A 26687-nucleotide genomic window follows, 5' to 3' on the forward strand; every position below is an offset into this window, starting at 1 on the left:
CGCGTGCTCCAGCGTCACCTATATGCCTATTTCACAAAATGGCGGCTTTGACCGGAAGTAGGGAAAACATCGTTCAGGTTGCACCACTACGATGGCCACTCAATATAGTATGGACTGACAGCTGCTTTGTTTTCTCCTACACATGAATTTACTTGTAAAAATAACAATAACAGATATTGTCGATTGGTGTTATATTATCTTTTTAGCATTTCGTGTTATCAAAATATATCATATGTTAGACAGCTTATCAATTTTAAATAAAATAACGAGACATACATAACTATTCGTGTCTGCTCCCGTTTATTGTAATGAGTGTGCACATTTGGAGAAATACATTTTACATCTTATTTCTTTAGACTGAATAATTATTTCTTATTAATTCCAAAGTATGCGACCCGATGATCTAGTCGTGGTGTATGTGCTATTCCTCGTTTGTTTGCCTGCATCCATTGCTTTACGGCTTGCTTGTTGCGTTTAAATGCACATTTGATTTCTTTACCAGCATTGGATTAAGACCATTCAATGAGAAGAGTTAACAGCGTTTATTATGATTGATAAGCCCTCAACGGAGAATGAGGTCGGCATACATTAAAAGCCTTATTTTGTTTTTATCGTGTGCCTTCCAAAATGTATGCGACGAAAGTTAAATCACGCAAAATATGAATGGTAACTAGACGTGCTTGTTGTGTGCAAGGAGTGCATTTATTTGTAAACTTTTGCTAAATCAAAATGGTTTATTTGTATTTGCTTTTTACCTGGGTTTTATCAGGTTCGCAGTCGGGACATTTTTAATCCATAGTGTATGCATAATTAATTTCAAAGAAATAAGAAGTAAAATGTGTAAGTATTCCTCAAAATGTGCTTTGGACTAAGTCCCCCGTCATCACAGCAAACGGGAGCAGACCCGAATAGGTATGTCTAGTTATTTTATTAAAAATTTCCAGCCGTCTGTAAATTTATGTTTGAAAGAAAAAAGTAAATTAATATCTTACTTACTGTTTTTGTCTTGTTTTCTAGTGAATATCTGACAATGCTTAAATGGAGATACATTTACTTGGTAAGCAAAGTGGCTTAAGATATTATGTATTGTAATAGAAAATTGTTATAAAAACGTTTTGTTTTTGCTGGGAATTCTTGTATATATTTCACAGCTATATAATTAATTATAATAACGCACTTTTTGTTGATAAACATGTTAAAAAATACATTAACACATAATAATGTGGCAACAAATCAAATGTGCATTTAAATGCAACAAGCAAAAATAAATAAATAAAGCAAATGCACGGAAAAGAAACGAGGAATAAAAGAAACACCGCGATTAAAAAAATCAGATCGCATACTTTGTAATAATTGAAATAAATTATAAAAATCAACAGGTTTATATTTAAAACAAATAAAAAATATCTGCCAGCGGGGTAAGAAAAATAAACTTAATTCTAGTTTCAACTTAATTCAATAATAAACTCAATTTAGGTTTATTTTTCTTACCCCACTGGCAGATATTTTTACTTGTTTTAAGCCTTAACCTATTACATTTTAGAATTTATTTCAGTAAACAAGACTTAAATTCTAAGCCACTTTGCTTATTAAGTAAATGTATCTCGATTTAAGAATTATTTTTTAACTCGAAAACATTAAGAAAATACTAAGTAAACGAACAAATTGGGATGTTCAAAACACTTAAATATTTTTTTTCACTCTACCCTTCATATTACAGCTGTCGAAAAACCACAGCAACGTTGACAGACCCGGAAGCCATGATACATTAGCAGTTTTTAAAATAAGTTAAATCTAGAATCCTTATTGGTTTTAGATACTTTAAAGCAATGAATGATCTTCTTTCTTTTGAATTGATTTGGTATTATGGAGGAGCTCTGTGTCTGGTTATTGAAGATGATTTGTTCTTTGCTCCTATGTTGGCTTATTTTTTTGTTATTTCCGTTACTATATATATTTTTTTCTTTGTTTTTTCTGATTTGAGGTTATGAAAATGTTTTAATTTGTAATAAAGGTTTTTTGAAAATTCTAAATTCTCTCTATCTCTCTCTCTCTCTCTCTCTCTCTCTCTCTCTCTCTCTCTCTCTCATGAGCGTGGATCAGATCCTGCATTAAAACATGAACTTCTGATTTGCTAGCTCAACGTTCTACCTCTGGGTTATCATTACATTACATTTACATTTAGTCATTTAGCAGACGCTTTTGTCCAAAGCGACTTACAAGTGAGGTAGACAATAGAAGCAATTATGGCAACATAAGAACAGCAATACATAAGTGCACTGGAAATAGTCTCATCAAGTCCAACACAATATACATAGCCAAGGGTATGTTAGTGTTTTTTTTTTTTTTTTTTTTTTTTTAGATAAAGAGGAAGGTAGATAGAGAAAGAGATAAAGAGAAGGGTAACTAAATAAAGATAGTAAATCTGTAATTAGGAAGTTAGGTAATGGTGGAAGAGATGGGTTTTTAGCCGAGTCTTAAAGACAGCTACAGTGTCAGCTGATCGTGTCACGACCGGCAGATCATTCCACAGTTGTGGGACAGTTCCTGAGAAGGTACGCGTTAGTGTTTTCTTCCCTTTTTGAGATGGTACCACAAGTCGTCGCTCGGTGGCAGAGCGCAGTGATCGAGAGGGTACATAAGGCTCTATAAGCAAGCGAAGGTAAGGGGGTGCTGACCCAGTGGTGGTTTTAAAGGCCAGGAGCAGAGCCTTAAATTTGATGCGGGCTGCTATAGGAAGCCAGTGTAACTTGACAAAGAGAGGAGTGACGTGCGCCCTCTTTGGCTCATTGAAGACCACTCTTGCCGCTGCGTTCTGAATCATCTGTAAGGGTTTGGTCGTGCAGGCTGGAAGTCCTGCCAGTAGCGCATTGCAGTAGTCCAGCCTGGACAGGACAAGAGCTTGGACCAGGACCTGCGTAGCATGCTCATCTAGGAAAGGTCTAATTTTCCTAATATTGTAGAGGATGAATCTACAAGAGCGAGCGGTGCTGGCAACATGCTCCGTGAAGCTAAGCCGATCATCAATGACCACTCCCAGGTTTTTGGCCGTCTTGGAAGGCGTGATGGTCGAGGAACCTAGCTGAATGGAAAAGTTGTGCTGAATCTTTGGTTCGGATGATATGACAAGCAGTTCTGTCTTCGCAAGGTTAAGCTGGAGATGGTGATCCTTCATCCAGAGTGAGATGTCCCTCAGGCATGCCGAGATGCGGGCAGAAACCGTAGGATCATCAGGGTGGAACGACAAGTGGAGTTGAGTGTCGTCTGCATAGCAGTGGTAGGAAAAGCCATGTTTCCGAATGACAGAGCCCAGGGATGTCATGTATATCGAAAAGAGCAGCGGTCCAAGCACAGAGCCTTGAGGGACCCCGGTATCTAGACGTTGGGGTTCGGAGACGTCACCTCTCCAGGATACCCGAAATGACCTATCTGAGAGGTACGACTTGAACCATAAAAGCGCTGTGTCAGTGACACCCATAGACATGAGAGTTGACAGGAGGATGCGGTGATTGACGGTGTCAAAAGCTGCAGATAGATCCAGTAAGATCAGCACAGATGATTTGGAGGCTGCCCTTGCCTGCCTTAGGGCCTCAATGACTGATAGCAGCGCAGTCTCAGTGGAGTGACCACTTTTGAATCCAGACTGATTGCTATCCAGGAGGTTATTTTGTGTGAAGAAAGTGGAGAGCTGGTTGAACACAATGCGTTCAAGGGTCTTGGAAATGAAGGGAAGAAGAGAAACGGGTCTGTAGTTCTCTAGCATAGCAGGATTGAGAGTGGGTTTCTTCAGCAACGGGGTTATCCGGGCCTCTTTAAATGCTACAGGGAAGGTGCCAGTGGAAAGGGATGAATTGATAATGTGAGTGAGAGCAGGGATAACAGACGGAGAGATGGCCTGGAGGAGATGGGTGGGTATGGGATCTAGCGGGCAGGTAGTCGGATGATTAGAAGCCAAGACCTTGGAAACATCTGCTTCGGATAGGAGAGAGAAGGAGGGAAGGGAGCATGTCTCATGTTATACAATGAGAACGTATAGAGTTAAATGCCCGCTAGCCTCCACCCCAAAAGCCAGCGCCTTCGCCGGCTCCCCCTTTGGCTGCGTCTATTCCGGTATCGCTTCTCGGCCTTTTGGCTAAGATCAAGTGTAGTATCTGTTCTTATCAGTTTAATGTCTGATACGTCTCCTATCCGGGGACTATATGTTAAATGGATTTTTGACCTTCGGAAATGGAAGCGGAGCTTGCTCCTTCCACTCCATGCATCAACATGGTATTGCAGTGTTTCCATGAATGGTGCGCTCCCCATCTCGGGGATAAGTAAATCAAGTATAAAAAAAAGAATTTGCTTCTTTTGTGCGTGAATGACGGTGTTTTTTCTAATCCGTGTGTTTTAAAATTGCTGTGATTTCGTTGGCTTTATTGGTTTAACGAAAAGCTTGCGTGGAAATGAACACGCTGATAAAGAAATGTTTTTGTAATGTATTTAATTATTTTCTTTACAAGTTTGCGGAAGTGATACGAGGACCAATTAAACATCCTCGACACAGCTGAAGGCGCAACAAAAGCGAACGAGACCGATTGGAATGTTAAAAACACCTGAAAACTTTTTTCACTACCCTTCATACTACAGCTGTCGAAAAACCACAGCAACGTCGACAGACCTGGAAGCATAGCTGTACTTGTTTAACTCACAACGACAACGGGTAAGTCATTGAGCCCTGTGTTTTTATTTATCCACGTTCTAAAATTGCTATGCTTTCGTTGTTTCTTGATTGCTCTGTACATTTCTTTGTTTCTATTCCACGTAAAGTTACTTTGTAATAACGAAACCATATATTTGAATGCGCAATTTAAATCCATTTGATTTAAATTGTTTCACATATTTCACTCTACACGGTTCAACCGGGCTGGAAACGGAATAAAAACAGGGTAGATCTCGAAGAATGTTTGGTCTCAGACGTGGCTTCGTGCGCTTTCCACCTGGTCACACACAGTAAATGAAATGTTAGTCGGACGGCCTCCGGGGGCGCCGTCGATGTGATCGGTCACAGGAAGATGCGGCCGTCTGGCCTCAAAGGGTGTCGCTCATACTTACCTGGCAGGGGAGACACCATGATCATGAAGGTGGTTCACCCAGGGCGAGGCTCAGCCATTGCACTCCGGTTGGGCTGACCCTTTGCGAATTCCCCAAATGTGGGAATCTCGACTGCAAAATTTCTGATAGTGGGGGACTGCGTTCGCGCTCTCCCCTGACCTTTGTGTTAAAAATAGATTCGCTTGTCGTTTTACGTAAAATCCAAGAGACGTCTAACCACGGCCCAAGAATACATTAGTCATCAAAAAAGCGGCTATTCAACGACTACATAACTTTTAATAGACAGCGAATATGTGTCTAGGCTAAAACAAGGCTTAATTTGGGCTGTCAGTGAAAATCTAATAGCCGTTTGACCATTCCAAACGAATAGACTAGCCATTAAATAGAACCACAATCAAACGGCTACATGTCTAAGAGCACAAAATAATGCTTAGATGATTCTTTTACTTCCAATATAAGAGGTTCTCGGGAATGGCAATCATCCAAACTAATAAATTATAAAGGCTTTTATAAGAAAATGACAACAGTTAAACAACCTAGACAGCGTTGGGCAATACAAAATGCTAATAAATACAAGACAAATTGAAATATTGTACATGCATGTACATTAAACAAGCCAACAAATCTGCCAATGGGCTACGACAATTTTTCTTGAATTAAGTGTTTATATCTAGATTTGTTTCTTACCCCTTTGGCAGATTTATTTGCTTGTTTTAAGCCCAAATTCTGAGTTTTTTCTCCCTAAAGGCTAGGTTTATTTTCTTAGGGCATTTTGCTCATCAAAAAATGCATCTTATTTTAAGACTTTCTAGATATTTGTATAGTTAAAACAGTTCGAAATAACAAGTAAGAAATGATTTTTTGCAATGTATTCATTCATTCGCTACCCTTCATACTACAGCTGTCGAAAAACCACAGCAACGTCGACAGACCTGGAAGCGTAGCTGTATTTGTTTAACTCACAAAGACAACGGGTAAAGTATTTTCTTGATTACCTAAATGACTTGCTGTAGGAAAATAAGTTTAGGTTTAAGGGGGGAAATACAGTTTAAAGGGATATTTCAATTTATGATGATAATTCTGTCATCATTTACTCATGCATACAGGCTTACAACAACACGAGGATTAGTTTTTTTCTGAGTAACACAAAAGAAGGTATTTTGAGGAATGATGGTAAACCCACAGCAGATAGTCACCATTGACTTCCATAGTAGGAATAAAAAAATATGATGGAATTTAATAGGTACCATCAACCGTGTGCTAACCATCACTTTGCAAAATATTTTCTTCATCATTTATCACGATACTTCCAAAATATTTTTTCCTACTAAGTCAATATTTCATTATTTGCTTTACAAGCTTAAAAATGATGGTGACAGGATTCCATGGTAATCACAAAAAGGTAAACAAGTAAAATAATCACTATTTACTTTTAAAAGCATTTTGAAAATTGCTTGCTTATGCTGGGAGTAAAGGTATTTCATGCGAAAGGTATTTCCTCTTTAAAAGGTAATGTATGCGTCTTTTAAAGCTGACACATTTGCCACATTAAAATAACAGAAATGTGTACTGTTTAAACTTTTTGGAGCCGGTGTGTCTGTGTTCTTGGGGCACACATCTACATGTAAAAGCAGAATTGCTTATTATTCTTCTCTATTTCTTGTATAGGTCAATTATGAGTGAAGAACCGTTCACCAAATGAAGACCGCAGCCAGGTGACGGGATCCTGTGGTAATCACAAACAGGTAAACCAGTAAAATAATCATCATTTAATGTTAAAATAATTTTGAAAATTGAAGTTCTGTGTGTTCTTATTGTACTTTATTTATTTCTGCAGGTAAGCACCATACCGTAAGCTTCATTCCCTTTATAACAGGTAAGGTTCATACTGTTTTATTCTTTTGTACTGTTTTATTCGTACTGTTTTAAATCATTCAGTAAATGCAAAGTTAAACTGATGTGTTTTTAATCTAGATTTAAAAGTGTCTACTGTTGAAGCACATCTGATCTCTTCTGAAAGCTGATAATAACTGAATGCTGAGGCACCTTGTTTTGAGTGAACCCTTGTTTTTTCTAAATGACCTGATCCTATTGATCCGAGTAATCGGTTTCATATTCGATTAGCATATCTGTCATGTATTGTAGCCATGAAGTGGTTTTTAAACAAGAAACAGTACTTTTTAAATCCATTGACCATTGCAATAATCGGCCCTGCTGGTGATGAAAGCATGAACAAGTTTCTCTAAGTCCTGTCTTGAGACAAAACCTCTAATTCTGGCAATATTTCTGAGATGGTAGTAAAAGCAGAATTCCTTATTATTTTTCTCTATCTCAGGCTCTATGGCATATATGTCATGATTTTATTTGTCTATTTATATGTCTATTTACAAGGACTGCCTTGGCCAAATGTTATTGTTAATTAATATTGAAGCAGTTATTTAACATAGTTCCTTTGAGTAGTGATTTGTGTAATGATCCATATATCTATTTTTATGTATATTTTTAACTTAGGAATGTGATTTTAAAGCTCATATTTGTTATTGTATGACACCTCTCATGTTATGAAAGTAAAAAATAAATGTATTTTCTGATGTCTTGCATTTCTGTTTTTAAACTGTTAATCCTTATCAAGTGCTATACATTAGAAAGTGGATATAGAGTGAAATGCACACGGTGAATAATGAACGCAGACCTTCAGTGCCGGACCTCTGACCCGCTAACCTCCATCCCGACAGCCAGCGCCTTCTCCGGATGCCATTGCGGTATCGCTTCTCGGCTTTTTGGGTAAGATCGAGTGGACACCGGGGACTACACGTTTAAATGGATTTTTGACCTTCGGCTATGGAAGCGAGGCTTGTTCCGTCCACTCCGTGCATCGACTCTGGCGCTTTCCGGGGACAAATAAGGTGAGTTTAAAATCAGAGTTTGCTTCTTTAGTGCGTGGTTGCCAGTTTGTTTGCCAATCCGTGGTCCATAATACGTTCCGCGTTCGTGGTCTCTCCATCGCTCAGTACTTTTCTGTGTTTCTATTTTACGTAAAGCTAACACCAAAACGATTGTGGAAGGCGCTATATAGATTGTTCTCAAAGAAAAAAAACGAGAAACAAACCCATGTGAATATGGGTCAAATTATCTAGGCGGAGCACTTCGTTCAAAGAAAAACGCAACAGAATTGTTTGCGTTGAACAAAGACAATGGTGCCTGCAGACATCGAATGTGTATTGTGGATAAAAAATGGCCAGTGGGGTGGGACAATTTTTCTTGAATTAAGTGTTTATGGGAAAAGTTCACGAATTTTTTCTTACCCTGTAGTCAGATTTATTTGCTTGTTTTAAGCATAAAATAACAGGAGAAGAAATTGTGTAGGGGGAGCAGAGGGTTTTTTTTCGTTCAAAGAAAAGCAGCGTGGCACGAATGAATGTTTGGCTGAAATGCTATCGTAATTTCCCCCTTAATTTCCTTACAAACATGAAACCAGAGAGAAGGGTCAGTTGGCATCGAATTGCACCTTGTATTCGGTGATTGATTGAGGAAAAATATGCGTATGTGTATATATACACTTGTTTTGTTGAACAGAGACAATGGCCGCGTGCTCCAGCGTCACCTATATGCCTATTTCACAAAATGGCGGCTTTGACCGGAAGTAGGGAAAACATCGTTCAGGTTGCACCACTACGATGGCCACTCAATATAGTATGGACTGACAGCTGCTTTGTTTTCTCCTACACATGAATTTACTTGTAAAAATAACAATAACAGATATTGTCGATTGGTGTTATATTATCTTTTTAGCATTTCGTGTTATCAAAATATATCATATGTTAGACAGCTTATCAATTTTAAATAAAATAACGAGACATACATAACTATTCGTGTCTGCTCCCGTTTATTGTAATGAGTGTGCACATTTGGAGAAATACATTTTACATCTTATTTCTTTAGACTGAATAATTATTTCTTATTAATTCCAAAGTATGCGACCCGATGATCTAATCGTGGTGTATGTGCTATTCCTCGTTTGTTTGCCTGCATCCATTGCTTTACGGCTTGCTTGTTGCGTTTAAATGCACATTTGATTTCTTTACCAGCATTGGATTTAGACCATTCAATAAGAAGAGTTAACAGCGTTTATTATGATTGATAAGCCCTCAACGGAGAATGAGGTCGGCATACATTAAAAGCCTTATTTTGTTTTTATCGTGTGCCTTCCAAAATGTATGCGACGAAACTTAAATCACGCAAAATATGAATGGTAACTAGACGTGCTTGTTGTGTGCAAGGAGTGCATTTATTTTTAAACTTTTGCTAAATCAAAATGGTTTATTTGTATTTGCTTTTTACCTGGGTTTTATCAGGTTCGCAGTCGGGACATTTTTAATCCATAGTGTATGCATAATTAATTTCAAAGAAATAAGAAGTAAAATGTGTAAGTATTCCTCAAAATGTGCTTTGGACTAAGTCCCCCGTCATCACAGCAAACGGGAGCAGACCCGAATAGGTATGTCCAGTTATTTTATTAAAAATTTCCAGCCGTCTGTAAATTTATGTTTGAAAGAAAAAAGTAAATTAATATCTTACTTACTGTTTTTGTCTTGTTTTCTAGTGAATATCTGACAATTCTTAAATGGAGATACATTTACTTGGTAAGCAAAGTGGCTTAAGATATTATGTATTGTAATAGAAAATTGTTATAAAAACGTTTTGTTTTTGCTGGGAATTCTTGTATATATTTCACAGCTATATAATTAATTATAATAACGCACTTTTTGTTGATAAACATGTTAAAAAATACATTAACACAGAATAATGTGGCAACAAATCAAATGTGCATTTAAATGCAACAAGCAAAAATAAATAAATAAAGCAAATGCACGGAAAAGAAACGAGGAATAAAAGAAACACCGCGATTAAAAAAATCAGATCGCATACTTTGTAATAATTGAAATAAATTATAAAAATCAACAGGTTTATATTTAAAACAAATAAAAAATATCTGCCAGCGGGGTAAGAAAAATAAACTTAATTCTAGTTTCAACTTAATTCAATAATAAACTCAATTTAGGTTTATTTTTCTTACCCCACTGGCAGATATTTTTACTTGTTTTAAGCCTTAACCTATTACATTTTAGAATTTATTTCAGTAAACAAGACTTAAATTCTAAGCCACTTTGCTTATTAAGTAAATGTATCTCGATTTAAGAATTATTTTTTAACTCGAAAACATTAAGAAAATACTAAGTAAACGAACAAATTGGGATGTTCAAAACACTTAAATATTTTTTTTCACTCTACCCTTCATATTACAGCTGTCGAAAAACCACAGCAACGTTGACAGACCTGGAAGCCATGATACATTAGCAGTTTTTAAAATAAGTTAAATCTAGAATCCTTATTGGTTTTAGATACTTTAAAGCAATGAATGATCTTCTTTCTTTTGAATTGATTTGGTATTATGGAGGAGCTCTGTGTCTGGTTATTGAAGCTGATTTGTTCTTTGCTCCTATGTTGGCTTATTTTTTTGTTATTTCCGTTACTATATATATGTTTTTCTTTGTTTTTTCTGATTTGAGGTTATGAAAATGTTTTAATTTGTAATAAAGGTTTTTTGAAAATTCTAAATTCTCTCTATCTCTCTCTCTCTCTCTCTCTCTCTCATGAGCGTGGATCAGATCCTGCATTAAAACATGAACTTCTGATTTGCTAGCTCAACGTTCTACCTCTGGGTTATACAATGAGAACGTATAGAGTTAAATGCCCGCTAGCCTCCACCCCAAAAGCCAGCGCCTTCGCCGGCTCCCCCTTTGGCTGCGTCTATTCCGGTATCGCTTCTCGGCCTTTTGGCTAAGATCAAGTGTAGTATCTGTTCTTATCAGTTTAATGTCTGATACGTCTCCTATCCGGGGACTATATGTTAAATGGATTTTTGACCTTCGGAAATGGAAGCGGAGCTTGCTCCTTCCACTCCATGCATCAACATGGTATTGCAGTGTTTCCATGAATGGTGCGCTCCCCATCTCGGGGATAAATAAGTCAAGTATAAAAAAAAGAATTTGCTTCTTTTGTGCGTGAATGACGGTGTTTTTTCTAATCCGTGTGTTTAAAATTGCTGTGATTTCGTTGGCTTTATTGGTTTAACGAAAAGCTTGCGTGGAAATGAACACGCTGATAAAGAAATGTTTTTGTAATGTATTTAATTATTTTCTTTACAAGTTTGCGGAGGTGATACGAGGACGAATTAAACATCCTCGACACAGCTGAAGGCGCAACAAAAGCGAACGAGACCGATTGGAATGTTAAAAACACCTGAAAACTTTTTTCACTACCCTTCATACTACAGCTGTCGAAACACCACAGCAACGTCGACAGACCTGGAAGCATAGCTGTACTTGTTTAACTCACAACGACAACGGGTAAGTCATTGAGCCCTGTGTTTTTATTTATCCACGTTCTAAAATTGCTATGCTTTCGTTGTTTCTTGATTGCTCTGTACATTTCTTTGTTTCTATTCCACGTAAAGTTACTTTGTAATAACGAAACCATATATTTGAATGCGCAATTTAAATCCATTTGATTTAAATTGTTTCACATATTTCACTCTACACGGTTCAACCGGGCTGGAAACGGAATAAAAACAGGGTAGATCTCGAAGAATGTTTGGTCTCAGACGTGGCTTCGTGCGCTTTCCACCTGGTCACACACAGTAAATGAAATGTTAGTCGGACGGCCTCCGGGGGCGCCGTCGATGTGATCGGTCACAGGAAGATGCGGCCGTCTGGCCTCAAAGGGTGTCGCTCATACTTACCTGGCAGGGGAGACACCATGATCATGAAGGTGGTTCACCCAGGGCGAGGCTCAGCCATTGCACTCCGGTTGGGCTGACCCTTTGCGAATTCCCCAAATGTGGGAATCTCGACTGCAAAATTTCTGATAGTGGGGGACTGCGTTCGCGCTCTCCCCTGACCTTTGTGTTAAAAATAGATTCGCTTGTCGTTTTACGTAAAATCCAAGAGACGTCTAACCACGGCCCAAGAATACATTAGTCATCAAAAAAGCGGCTATTCAACGACTACATAACTTTTAATAGACAGCGAATATGTGTCTAGGCTAAAACAAGGCTTAATTTGGGCTGTCAGTGAAAATCTAATAGCCGTTTGACCATTCCAAAGAATAGACTAGCCATTAAATAGAACCACAATCAAACGGCTACATGTCTAAGAGCACAAAATAATGCTTAGATGATTCTTTTACTTCCAATATAAGAGGTTCTCGGGAATGGCAATCATCCAAACTAATAAATTATAAAGGCTTTTATAAGAAAATGACAACAGTTAAACAACCTAGACAGCGTTGGGCAATACAAAATGCTAATAAATACAAGACAAATTGAAATATTGTACATGCATGTACATTAAACAAGCCAACAAATCTGCCAATGGGCTACGACAATTTTTCTTGAATTAAGTGTTTATATCTAGATTTGTTTCTTACCCCTTTGGCAGATTTATTTGCTTGTTTTAAGCCCAAATTCGCTTAAATTTTGAGTTTTTTCTCCCTAAAGGCTAGGTTTATTTTCTTAGGGCATTTTGCTCATCAAAAAATGCATCTTATTTTAAGACTTTCTAGATATTTGTATAGTTAAAACAGTTCGAAATAACAAGTAAGAAATGATTTTTTGCAATGTATTCATTCATTCGCTACCCTTCATACTACAGCTGTCGAAAAACCACAGCAACGTCGACAGACCTGGAAGCGTAGCTGTATTTGTTTAACTCACAAAGACAACGGGTAAAGTATTTTCTTGATTACCTAAATGACTTGCTGTAAGAAAATAAGTTTAGGTTTAAGGGGGGGAAATACAGTTTAAAGGGATATTTCAATTTATGATGATAATTCTGTCATCATTTACTCATGCATACAGGCTTACAACAACACGAGGATTAGTTTTTTTCTGAGTAACACAAAAGAAGGTATTTTGAGGAATGATGGTAAACCCACAGCAGATAGTCACCATTGACTTCCATAGTAGGAATAAAAAAATATGATGGAATTTAATAGGTACCATCAACCGTGTGCTAACCATCACTTTGCAAAATATTTTCTTCATCATTTATCACGATACTTCCAAAATATTTTTTCCTACTAAGTCAATATTTCATTATTTGCTTTACAAGCTTAAAAATGATGGTGACAGGATTCCATGGTAATCACAAACAGGTAAACAAGTAAAATAATCACTATTTACTTTTAAAAGCATTTTGAAAATTGCTTGCTTATGTTGGGAGGAAAGGTATTTCATGCGAAAGGTATTTCCTCTTTAAAAGGTAATGTATGCTTCTTTTAAAGCTGACACATTTGCCACATTAAAATAACAGAAATGTGTACTGTTTAAACTTTTTGGAGCCGGTGTGTCTGTGTTCTTGGGGCACACATCTACATGTAAAAGCAGAATTGCTTATTATTCTTCTCTATTTCTTGTATAGGTCAATTATGAGTGAAGAACCGTTCACCAAATGAAGACCGCAGCCAGGTGACGGGATCCTGTGGTAATCACAAACAGGTAAACCAGTAAAATAATCATCATTTAATGTTAAAATAATTTTGAAAATTGAAGTTCTGTGTGTTCTTATTGTACTTTATTTATTTCTGCAGGTAAGCACCATACCGTAAGCTTCATTCCCTTTATAACAGGTAAGGTTCATACTGTTTTATTCTTTTGTACTGTTTTATTCGTACTGTTTTAAATCATTCAGTAAATGCAAAGTTAAACTGATGTGTTTTTAATCTAGATTTAAAAGTGTCTACTGTTGAAGCACATCTGATCTCTTCTGAAAGCTGATAATAACTGAATGCTGAGGCACCTTGTTTTGAGTGAACCCTTGTTTTTTCTAAATGACCTGATCCTATTGATCCGAGTAATCGGTTTCATATTCGATTAGCATATCTGTCATGTATTGTAGCCATGAAGTGGTTTTTAAACAAGAAACAGTACTTTTTAAATCCATTGACCATTGCAATAATCGGCCCTGCTGGTGATGAAAGCATGAACAAGTTTCTCTAAGTCCTGTCTTGAGACAAAACCTCTAATTCTGGCAATATTTCTGAGATGGTAGTAAAAGCAGAATTCCTTATTATTTTTCTCTATCTCAGGCTCTATGGCATATATGTCATGATTTTATTTGTCTATTTATATGTCTATTTACAAGGACTGCCTTGGCCAAATGTTATTGTTAATTAATATTGAAGCAGTTATTTAACATAGTTCCTTTGAGTAGTGATTTGTGTAATGATCCATATATCTATTTTTATGTATATTTTTAACTTAGGAATGTGATTTTAAAGCTCATATTTGTTATTGTATGACACCTCTCATGTTATGAAAGTAAAAAATAAATGTATTTTCTGATGTCTTGCATTTCTGTTTTTAAACTGTTAATCCTTATCAAGTGCTATACATTAGAAAGTGGATATAGAGTGAAATGCACACGGTGAATAATGAACGCAGACCTTCAGTGCCGGACCTCTGACCCGCTAACCTCCATCCCGACAGCCAGCGCCTTCTCCGGATGCCATTGCGGTATCGCTTCTCGGCTTTTTGGGTAAGATCGAGTGGACACCGGGGACTACACGTTTAAATGGATTTTTGACCTTCGGCTATGGAAGCGAGGCTTGTTCCGTCCACTCCGTGCATCGACTCTGGCGCTTTCCGGGGACAAATAAGGTGAGTTTAAAATCAGAGTTTGCTTCTTTAGTGCGTGGTTGCCAGTTTGTTTGCCAATCCGTGGTCCATAATACGTTCCGCGTTCGTGGTCTCTCCATCGCTCAGTACTTTTCTGTGTTTCTATTTTACGTAAAGCTAACACCAAAACGATTGTGGAAGGCGCTATATAGATTGTTCTCAATGAAAAAAAACGAGAAACAAACCCATGTGAATATGGGTCAAATTATCTAGGCGGAGCACTTCGTTCAAAGAAAAACGCAACAGAATTGTTTGCGTTGAACAAAGACAATGGTGCCTGCAGACATCGAATGTGTATTGTGGATAAAAAATGGCCAGTGGGGTGGGACAATTTTTCTTGAATTAAGTGTTTATGGGAAAAGTTCACGAATTTTTTCTTACCCTGTAGTCAGATTTATTTGCTTGTTTTAAGCATAAAATAACAGGAGAAGAAATTGTGTAGGGGGAGCAGAGGGTTTTTTTTCGTTCAAAGAAAAGCAGCGTGGCACGAATGAATGTTTGGCTGAAATGCTATCGTAATTTCCCCCTTAATTTCCTTACAAACATGAAACCAGAGAGAAGGGTCAGTTGGCATCGAATTGCACCTTGTATTCGGTGATTGATTGAGGAAAAATATGCGTATGTGTATATATACACTTGTTTTGTTGAACAGAGACAATGGCCGCGTGCTCCAGCGTCACCTATATGCCTATTTCACAAAATGGCGGCTTTGACCGGAAGTAGGGAAAACATCGTTCAGGTTGCACCACTACGATGGCCACTCAATATAGTATGGACTGACAGCTGCTTTGTTTTCTCCTACACATGAATTTACTTGTAAAAATAACAATAACAGATATTGTCGATTGGTGTTATATTATCTTTTTAGCATTTCGTGTTATCAAAATATATCATATGTTAGACAGCTTATCAATTTTAAATAAAATAACGAGACATACATAACTATTCGTGTCTGCTCCCGTTTATTGTAATGAGTGTGCACATTTGGAGAAATACATTTTACATCTTATTTCTTTAGACTGAATAATTATTTCTTATTAATTCCAAAGTATGCGACCCGATGATCTAATCGTGGTGTATGTGCTATTCCTCGTTTGTTTGCCTGCATCCATTGCTTTACGGCTTGCTTGTTGCGTTTAAATGCACATTTGATTTCTTTACCAGCATTGGATTTAGACCATTCAATAAGAAGAGTTAACAGCGTTTATTATGATTGATAAGCCCTCAACGGAGAATGAGGTCGGCATACATTAAAAGCCTTATTTTGTTTTTATCGTGTGCCTTCCAAAATGTATGCGACGAAACTTAAATCACGCAAAATATGAATGGTAACTAGACGTGCTTGTTGTGTGCAAGGAGTGCATTTATTTTTAAACTTTTGCTAAATCAAAATGGTTTATTTGTATTTGCTTTTTACCTGGGTTTTATCAGGTTCGCAGTCGGGACATTTTTAATCCATAGTGTATGCATAATTAATTTCAAAGAAATAAGAAGTAAAATGTGTAAGTATTCCTCAAAATGTGCTTTGGACTAAGTCCCCCGTCATCACAGCAAACGGGAGCAGACCCGAATAGGTATGTCCAGTTATTTTATTAAAAATTTCCAGCCGTCTGTAAATTTATGTTTGAAAGAAAAAAGTAAATTAATATCTTACTTACTGTTTTTGTCTTGTTTTCTAGTGAATATCTGACAATTCTTAAATGGAGATACATTTACTTGGTAAGCAAAGTGGCTTAAGATATTATGTATTGTAATAGAAAATTGTTATAAAAACGTTTTGTTTTTGCTGGGAATTCTTGTATATATTTCACAGCTATATAATTAATTATAATAACGCACTTTTTGTTGATAAACATGTTAAAAAATACATTAACACAGAATAATGTGGCAACAAATCAAATGTGCATTTAAATGCAACAAGCAAAAATAAATAAATAAAGCAAATGCACGGAAAAGAAACGAGGAATAAAAGAAACACCGCGATTAAAAAAATCAGATCGCATACTTTGTAATAATTGAAATAAATTATAAAAATCAACAGGTTTATATTTAAAACAAATAAAAAATATCTGCCAGCGGGGTAAGAAAAATAAACTTAATTCTAGTTTCAACTTAATTCAATAATAAACTCAATTTAGGTTTATTTTTCTTACCCCACTGGCAGATATTTTTACTTGTTTTAAGCCTTAACCTATTACATTTTAGAATTTATTTCAGTAAACAAGACTTAAATTCTAAGCCACTTTGCTTATTAAGTAAATGTATCTCGATTTAAGAATTATTTTTTAACTCGAAAACATTAAGAAAATACTAAGTAAACGAACAAATTGGGATGTTCAAAACACTTAAATATTTTTTTTCACTCTACCCTTCATATTACAGCTGTCGAAAAACCACAGCAACGTTGACAGACCTGGAAGCCATGATACATTAGCAGTTTTTAAAATAAGTTAAATCTAGAATCCTTATTGGTTTTAGATACTTTAAAGCAATGAATGATCTTCTTTCTTTTGAATTGATTTGGTATTATGGAGGAGCTCTGTGTCTGGTTATTGAAGCTGATTTGTTCTTTGCTCCTATGTTGGCTTATTTTTTTGTTATTTCCGTTACTATATATATGTTTTTCTTTGTTTTTTCTGATTTGAGGTTATGAAAATGTTTTAATTTGTAATAAAGGTTTTTTGAAAATTCTAAATTCTCTCTATCTCTCTCTCTCTCTCTCTCTCTCTCATGAGCGTGGATCAGATCCTGCATTAAAACATGAACTTCTGATTTGCTAGCTCAACGTTCTACCTCTGGGTTATACAATGAGAACGTATAGAGTTAAATGCCCGCTAGCCTCCACCCCAAAAGCCAGCGCCTTCGCCGGCTCCCCCTTTGGCTGCGTCTATTCCGGTATCGCTTCTCGGCCTTTTGGCTAAGATCAAGTGTAGTATCTGTTCTTATCAGTTTAATGTCTGATACGTCTCCTATCCGGGGACTATATGTTAAATGGATTTTTGACCTTCGGAAATGGAAGCGGAGCTTGCTCCTTCCACTCCATGCATCAACATGGTATTGCAGTGTTTCCATGAATGGTGCGCTCCCCATCTCGGGGATAAATAAGTCAAGTATAAAAAAAAGAATTTGCTTCTTTTGTGCGTGAATGACGGTGTTTTTTCTAATCCGTGTGTTTAAAATTGCTGTGATTTCGTTGGCTTTATTGGTTTAACGAAAAGCTTGCGTGGAAATGAACACGCTGATAAAGAAATGTTTTTGTAATGTATTTAATTATTTTCTTTACAAGTTTGCGGAGGTGATACGAGGACGAATTAAACATCCTCGACACAGCTGAAGGCGCAACAAAAGCGAACGAGACCGATTGGAATGTTAAAAACACCTGAAAACTTTTTTCACTACCCTTCATACTACAGCTGTCGAAACACCACAGCAACGTCGACAGACCTGGAAGCATAGCTGTACTTGTTTAACTCACAACGACAACGGGTAAGTCATTGAGCCCTGTGTTTTTATTTATCCACGTTCTAAAATTGCTATGCTTTCGTTGTTTCTTGATTGCTCTGTACATTTCTTTGTTTCTATTCCACGTAAAGTTACTTTGTAATAACGAAACCATATATTTGAATGCGCAATTTAAATCCATTTGATTTAAATTGTTTCACATATTTCACTCTACACGGTTCAACCGGGCTGGAAACGGAATAAAAACAGGGTAGATCTCGAAGAATGTTTGGTCTCAGACGTGGCTTCGTGCGCTTTCCACCTGGTCACACACAGTAAATGAAATGTTAGTCGGACGGCCTCCGGGGGCGCCGTCGATGTGATCGGTCACAGGAAGATGCGGCCGTCTGGCCTCAAAGGGTGTCGCTCATACTTACCTGGCAGGGGAGACACCATGATCATGAAGGTGGTTCACCCAGGGCGAGGCTCAGCCATTGCACTCCGGTTGGGCTGACCCTTTGCGAATTCCCCAAATGTGGGAATCTCGACTGCAAAATTTCTGATAGTGGGGACTGCGTTCGCGCTCTCCCCTGACCTTTGTGTTAAAAATAGATTCGCTTGTCGTTTTACGTAAAATCCAAGAGACGTCTAACCACGGCCCAAGAATACATTAGTCATCAAAAAAGCGGCTATTCAACGACTACATAACTTTTAATAGACAGCGAATATGTGTCTAGGCTAAAACAAGGCTTAATTTGGGCTGTCAGTGAAAATCTAATAGCCGTTTGACCATTCCAAACGAATAGACTAGCCATTAAATAGAACCACAATCAAACGGCTACATGTCTAAGAGCACAAAATAATGCTTAGATGATTCTTTTACTTCCAATATAAGAGGTTCTCGGGAATGGCAATCATCCAAACTAATAAATTATAAAGGCTTTTATAAGAAAATGACAACAGTTAAACAACCTAGACAGCGTTGGGCAATACAAAATGCTAATAAATACAAGACAAATTGAAATATTGTACATGCATGTACATTAAACAAGCCAACAAATCTGCCAATGGGCTACGACAATTTTTCTTGAATTAAGTGTTTATATCTAGATTTGTTTCTTACCCCTTTGGCAGATTTATTTGCTTGTTTTAAGCCCAAATTCGCTTAAATTTTGAGTTTTTTCTCCCTAAAGGCTAGGTTTATTTTCTTAGGGCATTTTGCTCATCAAAAAATGCATCTTATTTTAAGACTTTCTAGATATTTGTATAGTTAAAACAGTTCGAAATAACAAGTAAGAAATGATTTTTTGCAATGTATTCATTCATTCGCTACCCTTCATACTACAGCTGTCGAAAAACCACAGCAACGTCGACAGACCTGGAAGCGTAGCTGTATTTGTTTAACTCACAAAGACAACGGGTAAAGTATTTTCTTGATTACCTAAATGACTTGCTGTAAGAAAATAAGTTTAGGTTTAAGGGGGGGAAATACAGTTTAAAGGGATATTTCAATTTATGATGATAATTCTGTCATCATTTACTCATGCATACAGGCTTACAACAACACGAGGATTAGTTTTTTTCTGAGTAACACAAAAGAAGGTATTTTGAGGAATGATGGTAAACCCACAGCAGATAGTCACCATTGACTTCCATAGTAGGAATAAAAAAATATGATGGAATTTAATAGGTACCATCAACCGTGTGCTAACCATCACTTTGCAAAATATTTTCTTCATCATTTATCACGATACTTCCAAAATATTTTTTCCTACTAAGTCAATATTTCATTATTTGCTTTACAAGCTTAAAAATGATGGTGACAGGATTCCATGGTAATCACAAACAGGTAAACAAGTAAAATAATCACTATTTACTTTTAAAAGCATTTTGAAAATTGCTTGCTTATGTTGGGAGGAAAGGTATTTCATGCGAAAGGTATTTCCTCTTTAAAAGGTAATGTATGCTTCTTTTAAAGCTGACACATTTGCCACATTAAAATAACAGAAATGTGTACTGTTTAAACTTTTTGGAGCCGGTGTGTCTGTGTTCTTGGGGCACACATCTACATGTAAAAGCAGAATTGCTTATTATTCTTCTCTATTTCTTGTATAGGTCAATTATGAGTGAAGAACCGTTCACCAAATGAAGACCGCAGCCAGGTGACGGGATCCTGTGGTAATCACAAACAGGTAAACCAGTAAAATAATCATCATTTAATGTTAAAATAATTTTGAAAATTGAAGTTCTGTGTGTTCTTATTGTACTTTATTTATTTCTGCAGGTAAGCACCATACCGTAAGCTTCATTCCCTTTATAACAGGTAAGGTTCATACTGTTTTATTCTTTTGTACTGTTTTATTCGTACTGTTTTAAATCATTCAGTAAATGCAAAGTTAAACTGATGTGTTTTTAATCTAGATTTAAAAGTGTCTACTGTTGAAGCACATCTGATCTCTTCTGAAAGCTGATAATAACTGAATGCTGAGGCACCTTGTTTTGAGTGAACCCTTGTTTTTTCTAAATGACCTGATCCTATTGATCCGAGTAATCGGTTTCATATTCGATTAGCATATCTGTCATGTATTGTAGCCATGAAGTGGTTTTTAAACAAGAAACAGTACTTTTTAAATCCATTGACCATTGCAATAATCGGCCCTGCTGGTGATGAAAGCATGAACAAGTTTCTCTAAGTCCTGTCTTGAGACAAAACCTCTAATTCTGGCAATATTTCTGAGATGGTAGTAAAAGCAGAATTCCTTATTATTTTTCTCTATCTCAGGCTCTATGGCATATATGTCATGATTTTATTTGTCTATTTATATGTCTATTTACAAGGACTGCCTTGGCCAAATGTTATTGTTAATTAATATTGAAGCAGTTATTTAACATAGTTCCTTTGAGTAGTGATTTGTGTAATGATCCATATATCTATTTTTATGTATATTTTTAACTTAGGAATGTGATTTTAAAGCTCATATTTGTTATTGTATGACACCTCTCATGTTATGAAAGTAAAAAATAAATGTATTTTCTGATGTCTTGCATTTCTGTTTTTAAACTGTTAATCCTTATCAAGTGCTATACATTAGAAAGTGGATATAGAGTGAAATGCACACGGTGAATAATGAACGCAGACCTTCAGTGCCGGACCTCTGACCCGCTAACCTCCATCCCGACAGCCAGCGCCTTCTCCGGATGCCATTGCGGTATCGCTTCTCGGCTTTTTGGGTAAGATCGAGTGGACACCGGGGACTACACGTTTAAATGGATTTTTGACCTTCGGCTATGGAAGCGAGGCTTGTTCCGTCCACTCCGTGCATCGACTCTGGCGCTTTCCGGGGACAAATAAGGTGAGTTTAAAATCAGAGTTTGCTTCTTTAGTGCGTGGTTGCCAGTTTGTTTGCCAATCCGTGGTCCATAATACGTTCCGCGTTCGTGGTCTCTCCATCGCTCAGTACTTTTCTGTGTTTCTATTTTACGTAAAGCTAACACCAAAACGATTGTGGAAGGCGCTATATAGATTGTTCTCAAAGAAAAAAAACGAGAAACAAACCCATGTGAATATGGGTCAAATTATCTAGGCGGAGCACTTCGTTCAAAGAAAAACGCAACAGAATTGTTTGCGTTGAACAAAGACAATGGTGCCTGCAGACATCGAATGTGTATTGTGGATAAAAAATGGCCAGTGGGGTGGGACAATTTTTCTTGAATTAAGTGTTTATGGGAAAAGTTCACGAATTTTTTCTTACCCTGTAGTCAGATTTATTTGCTTGTTTTAAGCATAAAATAACAGGAGAAGAAATTGTGTAGGGGGAGCAGAGGGTTTTTTTTCGTTCAAAGAAAAGCAGCGTGGCACGAATGAATGTTTGGCTGAAATGCTATCGTAATTTCCCCCTTAATTTTCCTTACAAACATGAAACCAGAGAGAAGGGTCAGTTGGCATCGAATTGCACCTTGTATTCGGTGATTGATTGAGGAAAAATATGCGTATGTGTATATATACACTTGTTTTGTTGAACAGAGACAATGGCCGCGTGCTCCAGCGTCACCTATATGCCTATTTCACAAAATGGCGGCTTTGACCGGAAGTAGGGAAAACATCGTTCAGGTTGCACCACTACGATGGCCACTCAATATAGTATGGACTGACAGCTGCTTTGTTTTCTCCTACACATGAATTTACTTGTAAAAATAACAATAACAGATATTGTCGATTGGTGTTATATTATTTTTTTAGCATTTCGTATTATCAAAATATATCATATGTTAGACAGCTTATCAATTTTAAATAAAATAACGAGACATACATAACTATTCGTGTCTGCTCCCGTTTATTGTAATGAGTGTGCACATTTGGAGAAATACATTTTACATCTTATTTCTTTAGACTGAATAATTATTTCTTATTAATTCCAAAGTATGCGACCCGATGATCTAATCGTGGTGTATGTGCTATTCCTCGTTTGTTTGCCTGCATCCATTGCTTTACGGCTTGCTTGTTGCGTTTAAATGCACATTTGATTTCTTTACCAGCATTGGATTTAGACCATTCAATAAGAAGAGTTAACAGCGTTTATTATGATTGATAAGCCCTCAACGGAGAATGAGGTCGGCATACATTAAAAGCCTTATTTTGTTTTTATCGTGTGCCTTCCAAAATGTATGCGACGAAACTTAAATCACGCAAAATATGAATGGTAACTAGACGTGCTTGTTGTGTGCAAGGAGTGCATTTATTTTTAAACTTTTGCTAAATCAAAATGGTTTATTTGTATTTGCTTTTTACCTGGGTTTTATCAGGTTCGCAGTCGGGACATTTTTAATCCATAGTGTATGCATAATTAATTTCAAAGAAATAAGAAGTAAAATGTGTAAGTATTCCTCAAAATGTGCTTTGGACTAAGTCCCCCGTCATCACAGCAAACGGGAGCAGACCCGAATAGGTATGTCTAGTTATTTTATTAAAAATTTCCAGCCGTCTGTAAATTTATGTTTGAAAGAAAAAAGTAAATTAATATCTTACTTACTGTTTTTGTCTTGTTTTCTAGTGAATATCTGACAATTCTTAAATGGAGATACATTTACTTGGTAAGCAAAGTGGCTTAAGATATTATGTATTGTAATAGAAAATTGTTATAAAAACGTTTTGTTTTTGCTGGGAATTCTTGTATATATTTCACAGCTATATAATTAATTATAATAATGCACTTTTTGTTGATAAACATGTTAAAAAATACATTAACACAGAATAATGTGGCAACAAATCAAATGTGCATTTAAATGCAACAAGCAAAAATAAATAAATAAAGCAAATGCACGGAAAAGAAACGAGGAATAAAAGAAACACCGCGATTAAAAAAATCAGATCGCATACTTTGTAATAATTGAAATAAATTATAAAAATCAACAGGTTTATATTTAAAACAAATAAAAAATATCTGCCAGCGGGGTAAGAAAAATAAACTTAATTCTAGTTTCAACTTAATTCAATAATAAACTCAATTTAGGTTTATTTTTCTTACCCCACTGGCAGATATTTTTACTTGTTTTAAGCCTTAACCTATTACATTTTAGAATTTATTTCAGTAAACAAGACTTAAATTCTAAGCCACTTTGCTTATTAAGTAAATGTATCTCGATTTAAGAATTATTTTTTAACTCGAAAACATTAAGAAAATACTAAGTAAACGAACAAATTGGGATGTTCAAAACACTTAAATATTTTTTTTCACTCTACCCTTCATATTACAGCTGTCGAAAAACCACAGCAACGTTGACAGACCTGGAAGCCATGATACATTAGCAGTTTTTAAAATAAGTTAAATCTAGAATCCTTATTGGTTTTAGATACTTTAAAGCAATGAATGATCTTCTTTCTTTTGAATTGATTTGGTATTATGGAGGAGCTCTGTGTCTGGTTATTGAAGATGATTTGTTCTTTGCTCCTATGTTGGCTTATTTTTTTGTTATTTCCGTTACTATATATATTTTTTTCTTTGTTTTTTCTGATTTGAGGTTATGAAAATGTTTTAATTTGTAATAAAGGTTTTTTGAAAATTCTAAATTCTCTCTATCTCTCTCTCTCTCTCTCTCTCTCTCATGAGCGTGGATCAGATCCTGCATTAAAACATGAACTTCTGATTTGCTAGCTCAACGTTCTACCTCTGGGTTATACAATGAGAACGTATAGAGTTAAATGCCCGCTAGCCTCCACCCCAAAAGCCAGCGCCTTCGCCGGCTCCCCCTTTGGCTGCGTCTATTCCGGTTTCGCTTCTCGGCCTTTTGGCTAAGATCAAGTGTAGTATCTGTTCTTATCAGTTTAATGTCTGATACGTCTCCTATCCGGGGACTATATGTTAAATGGATTTTTGACCTTCGGAAATGGAAGCGGAGCTTGCTCCTTCCACTCCATGCATCAACATGGTATTGCAGTGTTTCCATGAATGGTGCGCTCCCCATCTCGGGGATAAATAAGTCAAGTATAAAAAAAAGAATTTGCTTCTTTTGTGCGTGAAAGACGGTGTTTTTTCTAATCCGTGTGTTTTAAAATTGCTGTGGTTTCGTTGGCTTTATTGGTTTAACGAAAAGCTTGCGTGGAAATGAACACGCTGATAAAGAAATGTTTTTGTAATGTATTTAATTATTTTCTTTACAAGTTTGCGGAGGTGATACGAGGACGAATTAAACATCCTCGACACAGCTGAAGGCGCAACAAAAGCGAACGAGACCGATTGGAATGTTAAAAACACCTGAAAACTTTTTTCACTACCCTTCATACTACAGCTGTCGAAACACCACAGCAACGTCGACAGACCTGGAAGCATAGCTGTACTTGTTTAACTCACAACGACAACGGGTAAGTCATTGAGCCCTGTGTTTTTATTTATCCACGTTCTAAAATTGCTATGCTTTCGTTGTTTCTTGATTGCTCTGTACATTTCTTTGTTTCTATTCCACGTAAAGTTACTTTGTAATAACGAAACCATATATTTGAATGCGCAATTTAAATCCATTTGATTTAAATTGTTTCACATATTTCACTCTACACGGTTCAACCGGGCTGGAAACGGAATAAAAACAGGGTAGATCTCGAAGAATGTTTGGTCTCAGACGTGGCTTCGTGCGCTTTCCACCTGGTCACACACAGTAAATGAAATGTTAGTCGGACGGCCTCCGGGGGCGCCGTCGATGTGATCGGTCACAGGAAGATGCGGCCGTCTGGCCTCAAAGGGTGTCGCTCATACTTACCTGGCAGGGGAGACACCATGATCATGAAGGTGGTTCACCCAGGGCGAGGCTCAGCCATTGCACTCCGGTTGGGCTGACCCTTTGCGAATTCCCCAAATGTGGGAATCTCGACTGCAAAATTTCTGATAGTGGGGGACTGCGTTCGCGCTCTCCCCTGACCTTTGTGTTAAAAATAGATTCGCTTGTCGTTTTACGTAAAATCCAAGAGACGTCTAACCACGGCCCAAGAATACATTAGTCATCAAAAAAGCGGCTATTCAACGACTACATAACTTTTAATAGACAGCGAATATGTGTCTAGGCTAAAACAAGGCTTAATTTGGGCTGTCAGTGAAAATCTAATAGCCGTTTGACCATTCCAAACGAATAGACTAGCCATTAAATAGAACCACAATCAAACGGCTACATGTCTAAGAGCACAAAATAATGCTTAGATGATTCTTTTACTTCCAATATAAGAGGTTCTCGGGAATGGCAATCATCCAAACTAATAAATTATAAAGGCTTTTATAAGAAAATGACAACAGTTAAACAACCTAGACAGCGTTGGGCAATACAAAATGCTAATAAATACAAGACACATTGAAATATTGTACATGCATGTACATTAAACAAGCCAACAAATCTGCCAATGGGCTACGACAATTTTTCTTGAATTAAGTGTTTATATCTAGATTTGTTTCTTACCCCTTTGGCAGATTTATTTGCTTGTTTTAAGCCCAAATTCGCTTAAATTTTGAGTTTTTTCTCCCTAAAGGCTAGGTTTATTTTCTTAGGGCATTTTGCTCATCAAAAAATGCATCTTATTTTAAGACTTTCTAGATATTTGTATAGTTAAAACAGTTCGAAATAACAAGTAAGAAATGATTTTTTGCAATGTATTCATTCATTCGCTACCCTTCATACTACAGCTGTCGAAAAACCACAGCAACGTCGACAGACCTGGAAGCGTAGCTGTATTTGTTTAACTCACAAAGACAACGGGTAAAGTATTTTCTTGATTACCTAAATGACTTGCTGTAAGAAAATAAGTTTAGGTTTAAGGGGGGGAAATACAGTTTAAAGGGATATTTCAATTTATGATGATAATTCTGTCATCATTTACTCATGCATACAGGCTTACAACAACACGAGGATTAGTTTTTTTCTGAGTAACACAAAAGAA

At 36.7% G+C, this 26687-nt stretch overlaps 8 non-coding genes across 8 annotated transcripts; all 8 read left to right on the plus strand.

Moving 5' to 3' along the window:
- Positions 1-4112: 4112 nt before the first annotated feature.
- On the plus strand, positions 4113-4303 carry LOC141282631 (U2 spliceosomal RNA). Its single transcript, XR_012337430.1, has one exon. It is a non-coding gene; the product is annotated as a U2 spliceosomal RNA (small nuclear RNA).
- Positions 4304-5086: 783 nt separating this feature from the next.
- On the plus strand, positions 5087-5251 carry LOC141282593 (U1 spliceosomal RNA). The gene has a single exon (XR_012337391.1). It is a non-coding gene; the product is annotated as a U1 spliceosomal RNA (small nuclear RNA).
- Positions 5252-10915: 5664 nt separating this feature from the next.
- Positions 10916-11106, plus strand: LOC141282632 (U2 spliceosomal RNA). Its single transcript, XR_012337431.1, has one exon. It is a non-coding gene; the product is annotated as a U2 spliceosomal RNA (small nuclear RNA).
- A 782-nt stretch (positions 11107-11888) lies between these two features.
- On the plus strand, positions 11889-12053 carry LOC141282594 (U1 spliceosomal RNA). The gene has a single exon (XR_012337392.1). It is a non-coding gene; the product is annotated as a U1 spliceosomal RNA (small nuclear RNA).
- A 5674-nt stretch (positions 12054-17727) lies between these two features.
- LOC141282633 (U2 spliceosomal RNA) lies at positions 17728-17918 on the plus strand. Its single transcript, XR_012337432.1, has one exon. It is a non-coding gene; the product is annotated as a U2 spliceosomal RNA (small nuclear RNA).
- A 782-nt stretch (positions 17919-18700) lies between these two features.
- LOC141282600 (U1 spliceosomal RNA) lies at positions 18701-18864 on the plus strand. Its single transcript, XR_012337399.1, has one exon. It is a non-coding gene; the product is annotated as a U1 spliceosomal RNA (small nuclear RNA).
- Positions 18865-24540: 5676 nt separating this feature from the next.
- Positions 24541-24731, plus strand: LOC141282635 (U2 spliceosomal RNA). The gene has a single exon (XR_012337435.1). It is a non-coding gene; the product is annotated as a U2 spliceosomal RNA (small nuclear RNA).
- Positions 24732-25514: 783 nt separating this feature from the next.
- On the plus strand, positions 25515-25679 carry LOC141282595 (U1 spliceosomal RNA). Its single transcript, XR_012337393.1, has one exon. It is a non-coding gene; the product is annotated as a U1 spliceosomal RNA (small nuclear RNA).
- The last annotated feature ends 1008 nt before the right edge of the window (positions 25680-26687 follow it).

Source organism: Paramisgurnus dabryanus, chromosome 9 (genome assembly GCF_030506205.2).
Source record: "Paramisgurnus dabryanus chromosome 9, PD_genome_1.1, whole genome shotgun sequence".
Classification (NCBI taxonomy): Eukaryota; Metazoa; Chordata; class Actinopteri; order Cypriniformes; family Cobitidae; genus Paramisgurnus; species Paramisgurnus dabryanus.